At 46.3% G+C, this 15,059-nt stretch overlaps 3 protein-coding genes across 5 annotated transcripts in view; all 3 read right to left on the bottom strand.

Moving 5' to 3' along the window:
* Positions 1–1,235, bottom strand: part of LOC132230850 (guanylate-binding protein 1-like) — a 71,765-nt gene extending 70,530 nt beyond the window's left edge. Inside the window, exon 1 of the mRNA XM_059688943.1 lies at positions 1,214–1,235. The gene's annotated coding sequence lies outside the window, so the exon portion shown is untranslated. The remainder of the gene's footprint in view (positions 1–1,213) is intronic.
* The window catches only part of LOC132230859 (guanylate-binding protein 6-like), a 349,236-nt gene extending 348,000 nt beyond the window's left edge, over positions 1–1,236 (bottom strand). The window contains exon 1 of one of the 3 annotated variants that reach the window (XM_059688951.1): positions 1,214–1,236. The gene's annotated coding sequence lies outside the window, so the exon portion shown is untranslated. The remainder of the gene's footprint in view (positions 1–1,213) is intronic. The other 2 variants (XM_059688952.1, XM_059688953.1) reach the window with 2 other exon arrangements.
* The window catches only part of LOC132230857 (guanylate-binding protein 6-like), a 39,303-nt gene extending 27,014 nt beyond the window's left edge, over positions 1–12,289 (bottom strand). Inside the window, exon 1 of the mRNA XM_059688950.1 lies at positions 12,189–12,289. The gene's annotated coding sequence lies outside the window, so the exon portion shown is untranslated. The remainder of the gene's footprint in view (positions 1–12,188) is intronic.
* Positions 12,290–15,059: the final 2,770 nt, after the last annotated feature.

Here is a 15,059-nt window from a genome sequence, read left to right as displayed (position 1 = left end):
GCTTCCAGGGTGAGGGATGCCTTTAGGCACCTGTTGTGGTTGATGTTAAGGAACATGGGCCTGGAAGAGCAAGTCTAGGAGGGAACCTACATGTCTTTGGTGCTGCAGACAGGGGACAAGTTCTCAGCTGTCCTAGCTCTACCCTCCCTCACTCCTCCTTGTCTCGCTACTGCAGATAATGACTGTTCTCTTGAAAAGTTGAAATTCCTGCCAGATATTGTAACGTTTGACCAAAGGAAGGCACCAGAGTCCAAATTAAAAGCAGAATGCACTGTTTATTTTAGAAAGTCAGATGTCCCGCGGTCTGCAAGCACAGGCCAGGGGAGTCACACACAACAGGGGGAGTGGGAAGATCATATAGGCAGGTTTGTTGTCGGTTGCCTGTCCCTACCAGAATGTTTGTAGCAGTTTGCGGTTGGGCTGGAAACAGGATGTTTGGTTGAGCTGGAAAGTCCCTTGCCAACATTCAGTTTGTATTTGCGATTCCCTTGGCGCCCCATATCCACCTGGACATTACAGGTATTACAGGTAAGGGTCAGGTTAATTAGAACCAAATGAAACTTGAAAGGACACCCGTTATTTTTTGCTGTTAGGAAAGTAGGTGAGGAGTGAAATTCAATTGCCAAGCCAAGGAGTTCAGAGGCAGAGTTTCCGGAAAGCAAGAACAAAGCTGCTTGGGAGCACAGAGAGGTCAGATAAACAAAATGTTGGCTTTAGCGACGCACCACAGTGTGTTCTTTAAAGAGAAAATTTTTAGTAAAGTGGTGGGGCTGAATTCTACTTGTAAGGGCTAAAAAAGCTGTTGGCACTAAGAAATTGGATCTAGTGAACCTGGGCTATGTTTTATTTTTAAGAGTTTATTTTTAATTACAGTTGGCATTCAACATTGTATGAGTTTCTGCATACTACATAGCTGTTAGAGATTTCTATAACTTAAGAAGTGAAACCCCCAATAGGTCTAGTACCCACCTGGCAGCCTGCATAATCATCACAATATTATTGAGCACATTTCCTAGGCTGTACTTTACATCCCTGAGACAGTTTTATAACTGCCAATTTGTATCCTTAATCCCTTCCCCATTTTCACCCAGCCTCATCCTTCCTCCCACCTGGCAACCAGAACCTGGGTTACTTCTAAACCAAGAAATCCTCTCTGAAACAAAGCTTGTATGTGTGACTAAAATGTATGGTGTTTTAAAAATAAAGTTCTTACCTGTTTTTTTCTCCTCAGTGTAGATTGGAGGGGTTTCTGTCACTTCTCTATTTTTTACTGGATGGTTGGACCTTTATTCATTAGTCTTCTGACATGTGACTTCCTGGAATTTCTAAAGACCCATTAACTAGAAGTCAAACATTTAAAGTAATGTGAAACTGAGAGAACAAAGCAATGACTCACAAACCAAAAAAGGAATTTCTGAAAGCTAAGCAAAGGGGAGGGTTTTTGGATTTCGCTGAATTTCTTAACTAGTTCAGTTTAACAAAAGTTCCATTCCTGGTTCCTGGTGGGTGTGGGCAATAAGATGTGGCTCCCTCTTCCCTCTTTCAAGCAGGATAAGGTATGTCACTTGGAGAGGCAGGTTACCAGTATTTCTCATGGCCTCCAGCACTGAGTTGCAGAGACTAAATTCCTGGAGGCTGGGGTTCCCAACCTGCACCCAGCCCCACTCAGAGTGAAGGCTCTAGCTGATGCATAGGTGGGAGGAAGGATGGGGGCTGAGATTGCCTGCCCTGATCACCCTCCCTCTGGCTGACTTGTAGGAAGGAGTTTCCAAGAGGGGAGAGGCAAGTGGGGAAGACCAGAGTCTACCACCCCTGCCCAGGGGAGGAGCAGTGGCTCAGAGATATTTGTTCAGGGAGACAGGCAGTGCACAATCATAGAGATCTCTGAATTTCTCCCCCAAAGAACTGATTTAATTTGAAACAGAGTGTGGGGACTTAAAGAAACTTTGTAGCGAATAAACTTTAGAGAAAACACAAAAGGAGATTTTCAGGCAGGAAGCAAGTGACCCCAGATGTTAATACAAATCCATGTAGAAAAACAAAGAGCAGCAGTAAGGGAATTGTGTAATTATAAAAAACATTATAAATACAGCCTTCCTCTCCTTTCTCCTCTTAAGTGGTTTAAGAAGCAATTTTATACAATAATATGTATACAATTGTATTGCAGGGACTATTTCATACTTAAAAGTAATATATTTAGCAAAGAAAGATAAAAGAGGTCAGTGGTTACACAGCCTATTGAAATAATGATATGACATGTGATGTTAACATGAACTCATAGGAATGCATAGAACCATCCTATCTAATAAAAGAGAAACATGGTAATTAGTGTACGACCACTACCCTTCCCATTGGCTAATCAGGGCAATACGCAAATTAACTGCCAGCCAAGATGGTGGCCAGCAGCCAGGCAGCTTAAAGCGAACATGAGGCTTGCTTGCTTCAGTGACGGAGGACTCCAATGTTCCCCGCCTGCCGCTGCAGGACTCTGAGCTGCAACTCTAAGCAACTATGTTACAAATGTAGAAGCTAAACAAAACCCCAGAAACTTGCTTTAGTCGCCAGGCTTCAGCCAGCAGGATTGCAACATTGTTTCAAATACAGAAGGTAAACAATGGCCAGAAACCTGCTTTCAGCAGCAGAGGCCTAAGAGCTGGAGCCAAGCCTCAGAGCTAAAGCTGGCCCAGAATAAAAAAGAAAAAAAAAGAAAAAAAGGAGCGGTTGGGAGCTTCAGTCACCCCCCAGCCTGAAAACAGCCCTCAGCCCCTCACCCAGACTGGCTAGGCACCCCAGTGGGAACCCCCACCCTAAAGGGTGTGTGACCAGCTGCAAACAGCCATCATCCCCTCATCCAGGATGGCCAGGCACCACAGTGGGGACCCCCATCCTGATCAAGGACACCCTTCAGGGCAAACCAGGTAGCCCCCACCCGTGCACCAGGCCTCTATTCTAGAAGTCCAATGCGCTATCCATTGCGCAATAGAAGGCCTCTATTCTATATAGTAAAAGGGTAATATGCCTCCCAGCACCGGGATCAGCATGACAGGGGGCAGCGCCCAAACCCCCTGATCGCCCTGTGGCTCTGTGTGTGATAGGGGACGGGGCCACAACCTCCCTATCCACCCTGCTCTGTTCATGACAGGGGAAGGTACCCCAACCCCTTGATCAGCCCTGCTCTGTGCCTGATAGGGGGGAGTGCCCCAACCCCCTGATTGCCCTGCGGCTCTGTGTGTGACATGGTGTGGCACCCCAACACCCCCCACCCCATGGGCCCTGCTCTGTGTGTGACAGGGTAGAGCCATAACCTCCCCATCGGCCCTGCCCTGAGTGTGACAGGGTGCAGCGCCCCAACCCCCTGATCTGCCCTGCTCTGTGTGTGACAGGGGTCAGTGCCCCAACTCCCCTATCGGCCCTACTCTGTGAGTGACAGGGGGGAGTTCCCCAACCCCCTGATAGACCCTGCTCTGTGCGTGACAGGGTACAGAGCCCCAACCCACCTGATGGGCCCTGCTCTGTGAGTGACAGGGGGCAGTGCCCCAACCCCGATTGGCCCTGCTCTGTGCATGACAGGGGGTTGCACCACAACCTGCCCATCGACCCTGCCTTGAGTGTGACAGGGGGTGGTTCCCCAACCCCCCAATCAGCCCTACCCTGAGCGTGACTGAGGATGACATTGCAACCTCCCGATCCGCCCTGCTCTATGCATGACGTGCGGCACCCCAACTCCCCAATCAGCCCTGCTCTGAGCCTGACCAGGGGCTGCACCTAGGGATGGGGCCTGTCCTCTGCCACCTGGGAGCAGACCTAAGCCAGCAGGTCGTTATCTCCCGAGGGCTCCCAGACTGCGAGAGGGCGCACGCCGGGCTGAGGGAGCCTCCTTCCCCCCGAGTGCACAAATTTTTGTGCACCGGGCCTCTAGTAAATTATAAGAAAGGAAGTTATTATAACAAGCCCTATACATTAATTTTTTCTCCTTTATTCTCTTAAAAGACATAAAATCATATAAATTAATAACTATCAAAATTTATTTCTGTGGTTGTTACATATATGGGTGTAATTTGTAATATATATCCTATATAATAAAGAGGTAACCTGCAAATTGACCGTCATGCCCTCGCAAAAGATGGCCAACCCCAAGTGGGCACAAGATGGCTGCCACTAGATTGCCGGCAGAGAAGGGCAGTTGGGGGGGAATCAGGCCTGCAGGGGAGAGCAATTGGGGGTGACCAGGCAGCAAAGAGGGCATTTGGGGGAAACCGAGGCGGTAAGAAGAGCAGTTGGGGTCGATCGGGCCAGCAGGGGTGGGGGGCAGTTAGGGGTGATCGAGGCTGGCAGGGGAGGGAGGGAAGTTGGGGGGACCAGCCCAGCAGGAGGGCAGTTAGGGGCAACCAGGACAGCAGGGGAGGGCAGTAGGGGGCAACCAGGCCGGCATTGGAAAGCATTAGGGGGCTATCGGGCAGGCAGGGGAGGGCAGTTGGGGGTGATTGGGCCATCAGGGGAGCAGTTAGGCTTTGATCAGCCTGGCAGGGGAGTGGTTAGGGGTGATCAGACTGGCAGGCAAAAACGGTTAAGGGCAATCAGGCAGGCAGGCAGGCGAGCGGTTGGGAGCCACCATTACTGGATTGTGAGAGTAGAATGAAAAAGTTCTATTAGATGGAGTCAGGTGATCCCAGGTTTCCAAAGTTTTCTGTTCAGGAGAGATCTGAAAGGATGGTTAAAAGGTATTAACCATCCTGCAATACCTGTCTTCTAAGCAATCATTACAGGTTATTCTAATTCAGTTCTTAGGTATCAGTAGCTTTGGCTCCATGAGGGGATCAGGATTTGGTCCCGGGAGGACTTTAGCCCCTCTCTGCAGTTGAGGCTGGATGCGCTCCCCCTCCCGTGTAGGGACCTCCCTGCAGCCCTGGGTGGGTGCCAGGGGAGCGTGCACCCAGGACACACTGTGTGCACCTGCCTTTTCCTGTCTGGCAGCCACTTAGATCCAAATGGAGTCGCTGAGCTGCCCACAGCAAAACCCCTGCGGGCCTCACACCACCTGGCCCTGTGCCATCTGCCTTTCCCCTGCCAGTGCCCCGCCTTGGCTTCCACATTTGTTGCTGTTAAAAAACAAGTGGCCAGAAGACAAATTACAGGCAACTCACAGGATGTGGTTGCTTCCTGCTTCTGCACACCAGTTCTCAGCTGCCCTGTGGTCCTGACTGGCTCCTCTGGATACTGACTGCTCTCTTTTTTAAAAAAAATTAAATCTTTATTGTTCAGATTATTACAGTTGTTCCTCTTTTTCCCCCCTTAGCTCCCCTCCACCCAGTTCCCCCCCACCCTCCGCCCTCACCCCCCCACACTGTCCTCATCCATAGGTGTACGATTTTTGTCCAGTCTCTTCCCGCACCCCCCCACACCCCTTTCCCCCCGCAAGAATAGTCAGTCCACTCCCTTTCTATGGCCCTGACTCTATTATAATCACCAGTTTATTCTGTTCATCAGATTATTTATTCACTTGATTTTTAGATTCACTTGTTCATAGAAGTGTATTTGTTGTTCATAATTTGTATCTTTACCTTTTTGTTCTTCTTCCTCTTCTTAAAGGATACCTTTCAGCATTTCATATAATACTGGTTTAGTGGTGATGAACTCCTTTAGCTTTTCCTTATCTGTGAAGCTCTTTATCTGACCTTCAATTCTGAATGATAGCTTTGCTGGGTAAAGTAATCTTGGTTGTAGGTTCTTGGCATTCATCACTTTGAATATTTCTTGCCACTCTCTTCTGGCCTGCATAGTTTCTGTTGAAAAATCAGCTGACAGTCCTATGGGTACTCCCTTGTAGGTAACTGACTGTCTTTCTCTTGTTGCTTTAGGATTCTCTGTTTGTCTTTTGCTCTTGGCATTTTGATTATGATGTGCCTTGGTGTGGTCCTCTTTGGATTCCCTTTTGATTGGGGTTCTCTGCACTTCCTGGACTTGTAAGTCTATTTCTTTCACCAGGTAGGGGAAGTTTTCTGTCATTATTTCTTCAAATAGGTTTTCAATATCTTGCTCTCTCTCTTCTTATGGCACCCCTATAATTCTGATGTTGGTACGCTTGAAGCTGTCCCAGAGGCTCCTTACACTATCTTTGTATTTTTGGATTCTTTTTTCATTTTGCTTTTCTGGTTGGGTGTTTTTTGCTTCTTCGTATTTCAAATCCTTGACTTCATTCTTGTGATCCTCTAGTTGGCTGTTGGAACTCTGCATAATATCCTTTATTTCAGTCAGTGTATGCTTAATTTCTAGTTGGTACTTTTTCATAACCTCGAGTGTCTCACTAGATATCTTGAGGGTCTCACTGCATTTACCGGCACTCTCACCAGTCTTTTTGAGGGTCTTACTAAATTTATCAGCGGTTTCTAGAAAGTTCTTGAAAAAGCTTAAAAGTGTGGTTTTGAACTGTATATCCAGTCGTTTGCTTTCCTCCATTTCTGTCATTTGTGACCTGTTTCTTTGTCTCAGCATTTTTTATGCTTTCCTGTGTTGGTAGAGTGGCTTTGTGTGCTAGGTGTCCTATAGGGTCCAGTGGCTCAGCCTTCCCACTTACCTGAGGTGGACACTCTTGGTACACCCCTTTGTGGGCTTTGTGCACAGTTTTGTTGTAGTTAAGCCTTGATTGTTGTAAGTATCACTGGGAGGAATTGACCTCCAGGCCAATTGGCTATAAGAATCAGCTGTGTCTATGGTGGGAGAACTTCTGTGCTGAAGACACCCTTATGAGGCAAGACTTGCTTCAGTGGAGCTTTGGTGCTCACTGAATCTGTCCCCTGAGTGTGTCCCTTATGGATCTGAGGAGTTGTAATTGGATGGCCCCACTCTGACCACTGGGTACACTGGCTCTTGGATCTCTAAGGAGGTGCTAATTTAGCCTCTGCCTGAGGCTACTCAGCAGGAGCTATGAGAAGATCTGCAGATTCCCCTTCCTTCTTTGGGGTTTGGAGGTGCCCAAATGAGGCCAAGCTGTGAAGCAATGCAAGCTGCTGTGGGGCCTTGGGCCTTCTCTTGGAAGTTCTGGGTCTGTCTGGCCCAGCTGCAGTTTGTTAGGTAATTTTCAGATTGCAAAGGGCCAGGGCATTCATATGCAAAAGCCTCTGCTGCAGCTTTGGTGGGGTCGGGTCTCAGGGGATCAACAGGGCGGAGCAAGCAGCTATGGCTGATCCTCAGCCCTGCCCTAAGTGTTCCCGAGTCTCAGTGTCTGGTAATCGCTGCAAGCACCTTTGAGAGAAAGCTGCCCTCGAGTTCCGAGTTCTTCCCGATGCCAGACAGTCCAGTTTCTCCCCATATGAGTCTGGATCCCCAGGGACTCACCCGGAACTGGAGTTAAGAGCAGTTGGGGGCTTGTGACTCCCTCCGGATTCAAAAAGACAGCTGCTTCCTCAGTTGCCAGCCCTTGCCACATGCGCCTCTGTATCTCTGCACTTCCGCACATTCTCTGAGTCTCAGTGTGCTTTTCTCTTTCCTTCTAGTTGTAGAATTTCCATTCAGCCAGCCTTCCTGTGGTTCTGGATGATGTCTGTTTTGTCTTTTAGTTGTATTTTTGAATTTGTTGTGGGAGGCAGCAATTTCCGGTGTTTACCTATGCCACCATCTTGGTTTCTCCCCTGACTGTTCTCTTTAGAAGCAAAACATCAAGAGAGATATTATAGTCAAAAGGCTTGTGGTGCAGATGTGGGGAAGCAAAATTGAAAGGACACCATTTCTTTTTTTCTTTTCTTTCTTAGTTTGTTTTGTTTTAAAATTTAAATTCTTTATTGTTCCAAGTATCACAGATGTCTCCCTTCCCCCCACTGACCTCTTCCCAGAAAGGACACACTTCTTTCTGGTAATTCCACTGTTAGGTTTTCATGCCACCTCCCACTCCCACCCACAAGGCAAGGAACTGGTCCTTGTGGGAGGAAAGTGTGGGTTGCTCTACAGGGGCTTGGGATTCCCAAGCTGATCCTTCCTCCTCACTCCCTTGTGCTCCTTCCCCTGACCCCACAGTGAACACAGAGCCCCAGGTCCAATGTGAACCAGTAACAGCAGGCTGGCTGAGGTCTACAGCCTGCCTCTCAGGGACACTTTTTTCTTTTCCCTTTCCTTTTCCTTTTTTCTCTTTTCTTTTCCATCACCATTTATCACTTCTATGACCTTTTCCACCTCCACCCATCCCTCTCCACCCCTCCTAACCCTTCACCCCCACCCTCTCAATCGTCACACTCTTGTCCATGTCCATGAGTTCTCTTTCATTCTTTTTCTGTTTTGCTCAATCCCTCCAGCCCTTCTCCCCTCCCCCCTTTCAGAAGGAAAAGTGGTTTGCTTATTTTTATTTTATTTTTTTAACTTGTTCTTTTCTCTGTTTCAAATATAGATTTGCCTTCAACAGTGATTTTTTTCATTATCAATATAAATTCTAGCGTGTATGTATGTGTGTTTGTGTATGTGTGTGTAAAATGCCTAATTTTATAGTCCACTCATATTTACAATTATTTTGTTGCTTAAACTTGCAGGGGGTTTTTTGTGTTTTTTTTTTTTTTTTTTTTTAAATATATTTTATTGATTTCTTACAGAGAGGAAGGGAGAGAGATAGAGAGTCAGAAACATCGGTGAGAGAGAAACATCGATCAGCCGTCTCCTGCACATCCCCCACTGGGGATGTGCCCGCAACCCAGGTACATGCCCCCGACCGGAATCGAACCTGGGACCTTTCAGTCCGCAGGCCGACGCTCTATCCACTGAGCCAAACCGGTTTCGGCTTTTGTGTTTTTTTTGTCTTTGTTTCTACTAGGGTACCCAGATTTGGTGGGGGTAGAGAGTATCAAATAGAACTTGATGGTATCTTTCAAGTCAAATAATTGAAAAATATGAAGTAAAGAATGCATATTTAAAATGAGCCAAAACACATAACCAATATTTTTAAAAAGCTAACAAATACTGCAAACATTTTCTCTCATCAGTTTGTGTCCTTCTTCTGTTAAGCTACTCTATCATATTTGAATTTAAGTGTGTGCCAGAATGCTGGCATATATATTTTAGTTGTATATCAGGGAAATTTTAATTCACTTCTAAAAAATGCAATCCATTGTATTGAACTATGTGTGGAAGAAAGGGGCTATGTGCTAACATGACTAGCTCAGGGAAGGCCTTGCATGACTGCCTTGCAAACTCAGAGACCTAAAGTAACCATAAAGGATGATCTGAATTTAAAATTTTTTAAACTAAAAGGCTCTTAAAATCATGTGTTGCATACTGAATCCTATGCTAGTATTGATTAAAAATTGAGTGTCTAAGGGGGCAGCGAGGTAAAGTTCTAAATGAAAGTGAAGATTTGGCTTTGGACTGAACAGTGACATCTCTTGATCCAGTTGTGAGCACGCGGAGGACACATCCCATGATCAGGATTCAGGCAGAACAGGAGCAGCTGTAACAGCTAGGAGGGAGGACACTGAGGGGGATGGAGGACACAGAGGGGGTGTGAATCCTGTTGGAATAAACCCAGAGCTTCCCTGGGATGTCTGAACACAGATTCTGGATTGGCTACCAGGGTTCAAACCCCAGGGGTCAAATCACTTCCTGTTAGTGAGACCTTGAAAAAGAACTTACATCTGTGAGCCTCCATTTTCTTATCAGTGTGATAGATAAAGCAAGAATTCCTGCCTGACTCATCACTGTACAGAGTGGTAACACAGAGGGTCTCAATAATTAACAGACGTTTCAAGGATTAATGTAGTGTTTAACAATGAACAAGATAGGCAATGTGTTGAAATGTGTTAATCTGTTCAGTAAGCTTCAAATTGCTAAGAATATTTTTTCTCAGAAAGTAACATAAACTTTTTAAACACATCTTCTCTGTACCATTTCACTTTTTTTGTTTTGTTTTGCTGCTGTTGCTGCTGTTGTGTGTGTGTGTGCATGTTTTCTTTTCTAAAGGTTATAGGGAGCAGAGGTGGGGAGTAAATATTAGTCTGCTACTGCTGTGTTTTAAGCAGAAGGAATTACAGTTTTTTTCTTGAACTGAATATTTAAAATTTGGTAGAAGTAGTGCTGGAAACCAAGATCAACAGTAATTAATATAAATTCGAGGACTCCACCAGAAAGCTGAGTTTGGACTACTTTGATATTCACAGGGTGAATATTTACATTTTATTATCTCCTGCTGACTCAATGGCCAAAGCAAACTCCCCCAAACCTGATAATCTTACTGTTGACTAAACACTACCATTGATATGTCTGTTTGCATTCCTAAAAGGCAAGTGTGTCTTCTAGTAAATAAAAGCAGCTGGGGAAAGAGACTCAGTGGAACTTGACTGCTACAATTGAGTTTGCCCTGGCCTCTCCCCATAATTTCAAAATTAATTTCTTGCATATCAATTTGTGCTTTAGCTCTTTCTCCAAGCCTTTGAATCCGAAAGCCACGCTGGCCATGGCTTTTCACAAAGTAGATGACAAATTTTTTTTTAAATGCAAGTAAACTGAAATATCCAATTCAAGAGCTCTTAAGTTAAAATAAACAAGTAAAATGAAAGTGTTCTCCTATATGGCATTAGATGGTTTCCAAAGTTGACTCCTCAGGAGAGTCCATCATCTGGTCATCTGAAGTGATAGTGAAAACTACCCCAAGCCTTCACTTCTCAGCAAGGATGACAGGGTGTGCTGAGATGGTTCTTGTATGGACCACACATGAGAAACAATGCCTGGAAAACAAACACTATTAGACTTTATAGTTATTCCTAATAGTTGTTGATGAATTGAATTATTCTATATCACACAGCTTTATATTGTCTTTGGAATATTAAGTATTGTTAAATACAAAGATAATCAGAGTCAATCTTTCAGGATTTAAATTGTCTGTAGATTGAGGACTACCTTTTCTCTCAGTTTCTCCAGTGCCTAGAGGAGCGGGTAGGGAGGAGCTGGTGGTCCTGGTGCTGCTGACAGGGGACAATATCTCAGCTGTCCTAGCTCTTCCCTGTCCTGCGGAGGGACAGAGCAATGAGGAGGGACCAGGAGCCTCTGCAAGTGGATGGGGTTTACTCCATCAATCCCAGGAAGGGTTTAGCTTTAGCCCCTTTTGGCATTTGAGGGAGGATGTGTTCCTCCTCCCCCCATGCAGTACTGATTGTGTAGCCCTGGGAGGGTGCCAGAGGGGCAGTGCATCCTGTTGACAATGTGGATGAGCACTGGTTTCCTCACAGAGGCCTCTCATCCAAAGGGAAGGCCTGAGCTGCTGGTAGCCAGGCCCAGTACTAGCCTCCTGCTGCCCCCTTACCCTCCAGTGCCAAGCCTGTGCTTCCAGTGTGGGGTGTGCATTTAGGTATCCGTTATGGTTGATGTTAAGAAACATGGGCCTGGAAAAGCAAATCTAGGAGGGAACTTACATGTCTTTGGTGCTGCAGACAGGGGACAAGTTCTCAGCTGTCCTAGCTCTTCCCCCTCTCTCTCCTCCTTTTCTGGCTACTCCAGATAGTGAGCACTTTAGAAGTTGAAAAGCATGCCAGATATTACTGCCAAGCAATGAAGGTCAGGTTGATTAGAACCCAAATCATAATTGAAAGTGCAACTGCTTTCTTGCTGTTAGAGAAGTAGGTGAGGAGTGAAGTTCATGCCAAGCCAAGGAATTGAGAGGCAGAGTTTCCAGAAAGCAAGAACAAAACTGCTTGAGAGCACAGAGAGCTTCAGTGATGTACCACAGTTGGTTTTTAAGGAGAAAATTTTTAGTAAAGTAGTGGGGCCAAATTCTCTTTGTAAGCCATTAGGAAAAAAGTTGGCACTAAGAAGTTGGATCTAGTGAACCTGGGCTATGTTTTATGTTATTTATTTAATGTTTATTTTCAATTATAGTTGGCATTCAATATGTATGAGTTTCAGTATACTACACAGGGATTGAACATTTATATAACTTAAGAAGTGCAGTCCTCAATGGGTCTAGTACCCACCTGGCAGCCTGCATAATCATCACAATATTATTGAGCACATTCCCCAGGCTGTACTTTACATCCCTGTGACAGTTTTATAACTGCCAATTTGTACTCTGTAATCCCTTCCCCATTTTCACCCAGCCTCATCCTTCCTCCACCTGGCAACCAGAACCTGGGTTACTTCTAAACAAAGTCATCCACTCTATGAAACAAAGCTCAGATGTGTGACCAAAATGCATAGAGTTTTCGCAATAAAGTTCTTACCTCTTTTTTCTCCTCAGCATAGGTTGGAGTGGTTTCTGTCACTTCTCTGTCTTTGACTGGATGGTTGAGCTTTTATTTACTTATCTAATGTCATGTGACTTTCTGGAAGTCCTAAAGACCCATTAATTAGAAGTGAAGGGTTTAATGTGAAATGGAAAGCACTGAGTACAAAGCACTGACTCAAAAACAAACAAACAAACAAAAAGGAATTTCTGAAAGCTAGGCAAAGGGGAGTGTTAGGTTAGGTGGCTCAGGAGGCGGCATAGGAAATAAAGACAGTCCAGTGAATCAGAAAAAGAAAGAAAAGGAAAAGGTTTATTTATGCGTCCTCGAGAGACCCACTTACCCCAAAGACAGGGCATGTGGATTCACGCCAACAGGGAGGGGGGCGCTTTTTTTATACTGCAGTTGGGTGAGGGGTGGGTACATGAGCTGAGGTATTCAGCTGAGGAAGTTTCAGCTGCAGGGGGTCAGCAAGGTATTCTGGAAGGAGTCAGTATCTGTGTCTGGCAGGCTGATCTGTTAGAAATGCCAGGGAGAGTCCATTATCTCATCACAGGTCTGCATGCATCTGATCCTGGGCTCTCTCCAACCTAACAGGGAGGGTTCTTGGATTTCATTGAAGTTTTTAACTAGTTCAGTTTGACAAAAGCTCCATTGCTGGCTCCTGGTGGGTGTGGGCAACAAGATGTGGCTCCCTCTTCCCTCTTCAAGCAGGGTAAGGAATGTCACTGGGAGAGGAAGCCCACCAGTATTTCTCATGGCCTTCAACACTGAGTTGCAGAGACTAAATTCCTGGAGGCTGGGGCTATCAACCTCCACCCAGTTCCACTCAGAGTGAAGGCTCTAGCTGATGCATAGGTGGGAGGAAGGATGGGGTTGAGATTGCCTGCCCTGATCACCCTCCCTCTGGCTCACTTGTAGGAAGGAATTTCCAAGCTGGGAGAGGCAAGTGGGGAAGACCAGAGGCTACCACCCCTGCCCAGGGAGGAGCCGTGACTAATAGATTTTTGTCCAGGGAGAGAGGCAGTGCATCATCACAGAGATCTCTGAAGTTCTCCCCCAAAGAACTGATTTTATTTGAAACAGGGTGGAGACTTGAGGAAACTTTATTGCTAGCAAATTGACTTTACAAAAAACACAGAAGGAGGTGTTCAAGCAGGAAGCAAGTGACCTCAGGTGGTAATGGAATTCACATAGAAAACCAAAGAGTAGCATTAAGGGAATTGCGTAATTATAAAAGACAGTATAAATACAGACTTCCTCTCCTTTCTCCTCTTAACTGGTTTAAGAAGCAATTGTATACAACAATATGTATATAATTGTATTGCAGGGCCTATTTGATACTTAAAAGTAATATATTTAGCAAAGCAGAATAAAGGAGGTCAGTGGTTTCACCGCCTATTGAAATAAAGATATAACACATGGTGTTCACATGAACTCATAGCAATATAGAGAAGCAAAATTATAAGAAAGAAGGTTACCATACCAAGCCCTATACATTTATTCTTTCTCCTTCATTCAATTTAAAAGACATAAAATCATATAAATTAATAACTATCAAAATGTTTTGTTATGATTGGTACATGTATAGATGTAATTTGTAATATATATCTATAATAATAAAAGGTAATATGTTAATTAGACCAGACATCTTTCCAGAGGAAGCCGTGGCTGCTAGGGGGGTCTGGGTCCCAGGTGCCAGAGGGAAGCATGAATGTTGTGCATTGGGCCTCTAGTGTAAAAATAATAACATTAAATGGAGGTAAGAAGGAATAGAGTTATAGGAGTAACTGTTCTGTGTTTCACTGGGATTAATTTAGCATAAATTCGAGGTATATTCTTTTTCTTTTTAATTTTATTGAATATATTGGAATGACATCGATTAATAAAGTTATGTGGTTTTCAAGTGTACAGTTCTCTAACACATCATCCATATATTGTACTAGGGGCCCAGTGCATGAAATTCATGCACTGGGTGTGTGTGGGGGGGGAGTGTCCCTCAGCCCAGCCTGCCCCCTCTCACATACTGGGAGCCCTCAGGCATTGACCCCCATCACCCTCCAATCGCAGGATCGGCCCCTTGCCCAGGCCTGATGCCTTGGCCAGAGGTGTAGACCCCCATCACCCTCTGATCGCCTGATCGGCCCCTTGCCCAGGCCTGACACCTCTGACAGAGGTGTCAGGCTTGGACAGGGGACCCCCATCTCCCCCTGATCACTGGCTCTGGCCCCCGCCCAGGCCTGAGGCCTCTGGCCCAGGAATCATGCCTGGGCAGGGGACCCCCATCTCCCTCTGATCGCTTGCTCCACCCCCCGCCCAAGCCTGACGCCTCTGACCCAGGCTTCAGGCCTGGGCAAGGGGACCATCATATCCCCCCAATCCCCTGCTCCGCCCCCCACCCAGGCCTGATGCCTCAGCCAGAGGAGTTGACCCTCATCACCCTCCGATCACCAATCACCGGATCGGCCCCTTGACCAGGCCTGAGGCCTCTGGCCTAGGTGTCCGGCCCGGGCAGCGGGGACCCGCAGCTGCAGCGGCCCCGCAATCGTGGGCTCCGCTTTAGGCCCAGGCAAGGGACCCCTAGCTCCCGGGACTGCCAGCTTCGACCGTGTCCAGCTCCCATCGCTGGCTCCACCCCTACTTCCTGCTATCACTGGCCAGGGCGGCAAAGGCGCCTGATTCTCCGATCATGGCTGGGGGGCAGGGCAAAGGCGGCCCTGGGGCCGCCTTTGCCCTGCCCCCCAGCTCTTAGCTCCCCCCTGGGTTTCCGATCACTGTCAGTGGCAGGGGGCTTCTTCCTGCTTTCCCTTTCGCCTCCCTGCATTGTGCCTACATATGCAAATTAACCGCCATCTTGTTGGCAGTTAA

This window comes from Myotis daubentonii, chromosome 3, assembly GCF_963259705.1.
Source record: "Myotis daubentonii chromosome 3, mMyoDau2.1, whole genome shotgun sequence".
Lineage (NCBI taxonomy): Eukaryota > Metazoa > Chordata > Mammalia > Chiroptera > Vespertilionidae > Myotis > Myotis daubentonii.
Note: the sequence above shows the minus strand (reverse complement) of the source record. Positions and strands in the feature narration are given on the sequence as shown.